This window comes from Aptenodytes forsteri, unplaced genomic scaffold (assembly GCF_000699145.1).
Source record: "Aptenodytes forsteri isolate BGI_AS27 unplaced genomic scaffold, ASM69914v1 Scaffold71, whole genome shotgun sequence".
NCBI lineage: Eukaryota > Metazoa > Chordata > Aves > Sphenisciformes > Spheniscidae > Aptenodytes > Aptenodytes forsteri.
The window spans coordinates 478,252-483,864 of NW_008795923.1; the positions used below are offsets into that span (position 1 = coordinate 478,252).

General features: G+C 36.9%; 1 protein-coding gene across 1 annotated transcript in view; it reads right to left on the bottom strand.

Annotated features, from left to right (window-relative positions):
* TMTC2 (transmembrane and tetratricopeptide repeat containing 2) overlaps positions 1-5,613 on the bottom strand; it is a 188,273-nt gene that overhangs the window by 56,997 nt on the left and 125,663 nt on the right. The window lies entirely within an intron of this gene.

The window sequence follows — 5,613 nt, forward strand, 5'->3', positions numbered from 1 at the left end:
TTAAAAGGCATTTGGATAATGCCCTTAACAACGTGCTTTAACTGTTGGTCAGCCCTGAATTGGTCAGGCAGTTGGACTAGGTGATCGTTGTTGGTCCCTTCCAACTGAAATAGTCTATTCTATTCTATTCTATATACAAACCCAAAAGAATTAGCACAAGTAAAATTAAATAGCACAGATTATGCTTTTGCTTACTATTGTTCATTTCATCTCTCACAAAATACAAGTTTAAAATTTAAATTGCCCTTTGGAACAGTAGTGACATTACCTACGTGCAAATGGGAAACTGGTAAAATCAACTTGAGATGATGACATGAATTAGTATCTGTCACTTACAGCATGGTTATGATCATTTTAAGTTTATCACAGTATATTAATTGTGATTTACCTTCTTTACAGTTTTACATGCCACTCATGACCTTGCAAAAGGTAACCTATTCTTGTAGAAGCTAATCCTCCTCTAAAATCTCTTTTCAGTAAGAGAGGATAATAGGTGTTAATATTAAATACATGTCTGTACCCCGACTTTGATTCAAAACACTGCATTTTAGTAAACTGGAAATAGCTTCAGCATGAAAACAAAGAAAGGTACACAGACTCATAGAATGATTCATGTTGGAAGAGACCTTGAGATATCATCCTGTCCAATCCCCTGCTCAAAGTAGAGTTAACATTTTATTTAGACCAGATTGCTCATGCAGGTTATTGTTCAAGTTGGAAATAGGAAAAAAAAAAAACCACAAACATATTTTTCATTGGTAAGCTAATAAACTCATCTAGTATATGGTGCCTTTATTTTAAGTGTGCAGTGGAACTCAATATTAAAATAAAAAAGAAAAAGACAGGCACAGGTCATTGTGGATTTAGAAAACATGCAGAGTTCCTAGTTTGTGTTTGACAGAACCAAGGCCAGACAACATGAACAAAACAAACAGCTTATACTCTAGAACACTCATTTATTTCTATGTCCCTGTTTATGAAATTTTGAAAAGCTTTTGCTGAAAGTTGGGAAAGGATAGCCTGCTGTAACGAGCAAGCAATTTTGCAAATCTCTAGTCCACACACTGGGCACAGGTGACCCTCACAGTTCCTTATGGGAAGGCAAAGAAAATATAAGGTACAAGAAGGCAGTCCAGATATTCATATTGGCACTAAGGGTTTAAATGAATCATGTCATCCTGCTTTTAGTAAGAATTAACACTGGCAACAGACTTGAGAAGGCAGAAAAGCTGGAGTTAAAATTAAGCCACTTCACTGGAATTTAATTCAGGAAGTAAAACATAGCTGAATTTGTGAACTTTACAGGTTTGACTTTACTGCTATTGTTTTTTATACTAGAATTGCCTTTGGCTGGAACTTAGGAACTTGTCTGAAACCTTCCTCCTCTCCTCCCTCACCCCCCAATTGCACTGACAGAGAAAAATTTTCTGTCTATATTAGCATCCACTTCCACCCTTCACTTCATCAACCATCTCACGTTTCTTTCCTGGAGAAGGGACACAGAGAAGTGTTATCAACAGTTTGTCTCAGCACTTATATTCAGAAACAGGATTGCAAAAAGTCTGAAGGTTTGGTTCCAACAGATGAGGGGAAAGAAGCCTCTAAAATATCACTCCTCTAACATCTGAAAACTACCTGAAGTAGGCTTTTCTCTCTCCTAAATATACAGGCTGTGAGAAAATGACCATGAGCTTAGGTAGCAAAGTTTAGCAGAAGAATAAATCACAGTGGTACCTCAAGTTAGGTATGGGCTGAAACAACTATGCCAAAGGGAGCTGCTCTAATGCTATTGAATCCCAAGGAAGTCTATGCAGACTTCCAGGAAGCATGTCAGTTACAGCAATCATATATTTGTGATGGGAATTAATATTAGTACAGTTCAGTATACTAGAAACTAGACAAAATTCATTTAACGTGCGTCACAGAGCAGATGGTAGGCTGCAAAACTGATTAAGGATAAGTGACCAACATGGAGACAAAAATCCATATTCTATTGCCAGATCTCTTCATCATCCATTTTCCTGTTGAATGTCTTTTCAGACTTTGTAGTTGAAAGAATTAAATGAAATAAATGCCAAATTTCAATAGATCAAAGATAAATGAACTTTTTTTTTCCATGAATGAAATAACCACCTGAAAAATTTTCTGCCATCTCTAATTACTTTGTCATCAACATGCTGCCTTGTTATGTGTTTATGAAGTCCTATGTCACTACAAGCCAACAGGACAGCAGCACCATCTTTTCAGCTTATGCTGCTGTTAATAGAATGGACATGAACACTGTCTGTACATATTGCCATGAATGAGAAGAAGCAACAGTAATAGAAGAAAAAAGTGTCAAGAGGTGATAACAAACAAACGTGATGAGAATAGACTACAATTATGGCACAGAGCAAGTATAGGTAAGCAAGTGTGTGTTGAGAAAGGATAGGCAGAGTATTTTATTGCCTATCATGGTACAGTATTCAGTGTTCAAAGCTGTACACAGCTCCTGTCCTTTTTGCTAATGAGACACATTCTTCCACAAACATAGTTCAGATCTTCAAGGCACAATCCACCTCACATGTATCTTGCGTTTATATCCCTGGAGAAAAGTAAACAGTTCAATTCTACCATAGGAGAATTGTACATTATAGGATTCGCGTACATTTTTCATCACTTCCTTCCCAAAGTTGGGGTATGCCACTAATGTTTAATCCTATAACTGAACTTTCATAAGGAGGGGACAAAATTAAAAATTTATTTTTAGTGGCTCACAATGTTTGTACAGAGTTATGGGATTTGGGGATTTTGTTATTTTGAAGAAAACTGTGAGACCTTGTTTCCCAGAACAACTTCAAGACTTTCCCTAGCAGACCTCATATTTCATATACTCAGCAGTTCAGAAAATGCAAAATTAACCACAGGAGTACTGGGGTAGGGTGGTGTGTGTGGAATAGAAAAGAACAAAAAAAGAAAAGAAAAAAAAATTGAGAAATTTGAAAAAAATAATTGAGAAAGCTCTTTCTTTCCCCACAGCAATTCTAATAAATTAGAACTTTTGTGTCAAAGATCTGCTAAGAAGAAACCGATACCGCTGACTTTCTGCTATTATTCTTAGGTGCAAGATATGAAGATATCTGCCAGAAAAGCAAGGTAAATTAGGAAATTTTGCTGTATACCCTACTTACAGTTCTATCCCAGGGGAACGTAATCAGTGAGTACATGTATTTGTCAATATCCAAGAAATTTTAACTGTAACTGGAAATTGTAGCAAAAACCTGCCTTTCCAGGGTCTGGAACTGACAGACAGTGGGGATAAAACACTAGCACCTTGACTTCCATTACAAACTAAAAATTCCCATCCAGGTAATTTTTAATCAAACTCTGTATTTGACATTACATGATAACACTGAACAATTTTTAATTCTTTCTAATTATGTTGTCACTTGTTGCTCATATAGAAAACTTCTGTTCTAATTCCTCTCCCTTTTCCAAATTCAGATACTTTTAGCAGCAATGGATCTGCTGAAATTAATTATGAGCTATTTTTCTTCACTGGATCTCTACCCTGTCTCCAAAGACATTTTTTGCTTGAAGACTGGACAGGGCATAAACAAGATCAGAGTAAAAGCTTACAGCTAGGTGAAAAGTTGAGGAAGATATTCAGACTGAGGCACAAGGACTGAAGAGCCATACAAAGGCATATCGGTAGAGCACAGAAAGGAGATATGAAACCACGTGGAGCGAACAATGAAAGCAAATGTGGAAGAGAGAGACAGGAAAGAGTATATGGTCAGAAAAATAGGAAGGAGAAATGGAAAACAAGTGAGAGGCAGTTTTAAAACAGAATTATTTTAGTGAATAAAAAAGAAATCCATTTTCATCTTCAAAATGTGTGAAAACCAAGGAGGGACTGGATCTCTGCTATAACTATCATAAGGGCTATTTTAGCTGGAGCTACAAGCTCATCTATACTCAAAAGGCAAAGTAAATTTTGAAGAAATTAAAAAGTCCAACTCTTCTGATTTTTTTCGAACTAGTAGTTGAGTAGTTCTTTTCACATGCTTAAAGAGATACTCTGTAAATTCAAAGCATGAGACGTACTTCCAACGTATAGGTGACACCTCTAGCTCTGCCGTAAGGCTGCTACAACAACCCTGGGTCAAACACTGAATATCTTTTTGTATTAATATCATTACTTGTGATCTAAACTACTTATAATAAAGGCTTTTTCACCAGACAACTCTTTACTATCTGTTATGAAGCTCCTACACTATTATAACTGTTTTCTTTGGGCACAGAGTGTGACGGATGCACTCGACCCCTTAACCAAAGCAAAAAACGCCTTTCCAGGGTCTGGAACTGACAGGCAGTGGGGATAAAACACTAGCACCTTGACTTCCATTACAAACTAAAAATTCCCATCCAGGTAATTTTTAATCAAACTCTGTATTTGACATTACATGATAACACTGAACAATTTTTAATTCTTTCTAATTATGTTGTCACTTGTTGCTCATATAGAAAACTTCTGTTCTAATTCCTCTCCCTTTTCCAAATTCAGATACTTTTAGCAGCAATGGATCTGCTGAAATTAATTATGAGCTATTTTTCTTCACTGGATCTCTACCCTGTCTCCAAAGACATTTTTTGCTTGAAGACTGGACAGGGCATAAACAAGATCAGAGTAAAAGCTTACAGCTAGGTGAAAAGTTGAGGAAGATATTCAGACTGAGGCACAAGGACTGAAGAGCCATACAAAGGCATATCGGTAGAGCACAGAAAGGAGATATGAAACCACGTGGAGCGAACAATGAAAGCAAATGTGGAAGAGAGAGACAGGAAAGAGTATATGGTCAGAAAAATAGGAAGGAGAAATGGAAAACAAGTGAGAGGCAGTTTTAAAACAGAATTATTTTAGTGAATAAAAAAGAAATCCATTTTCATCTTCAAAATGTGTGAAAACCAAGGAGGGACTGGATCTCTGCTATAACTATCATAAGGGCTATTTTAGCTGGAGCTACAAGCTCATCTATACTCAAAAGGCAAAGTAAATTTTGAAGAAATTAAAAAGTCCAACTCTTCTGATTTTTTTCGAACTAGTAGTTGAGTAGTTCTTTTCACATGCTTAAAGAGATACTCTGTAAATTCAAAGCATGAGACGTACTTCCAACGTATAGGTGACACCTCTAGCTCTGCCGTAAGGCTGCTACAACAACCCTGGGTCAAACACTGAATATCTTTTTGTATTAATATCATTACTTGTGATCTAAACTACTTATAATAAAGGCTTTTTCAACCAGAGAACTCTTTACTATCTGTTATGAAGCTCCTACGCTATTATAACTGTTTTCTTTGGGCACAGAGTGTGACGGATGCACTCGACCCCTTAACCAAACTAGCAGTAGTTTGGTTCAGGCTCCAAAGGAGGTAAAGGCCTGAGCTGTAAACGGGCCAAGAACTCCCATAGTTTCAATCTGTTCTCTGAAAACCCACAAAGGAGCAGAGTGACACACTGAGCATCGATGCATATGAGCTTGGAACACCGATCATGCGATTAACACATGAATAGCAGATGGCTTTTCCAAGACTCATTTATCAAGGAACAAAGAAAGTTGTGGGTACAAGGAG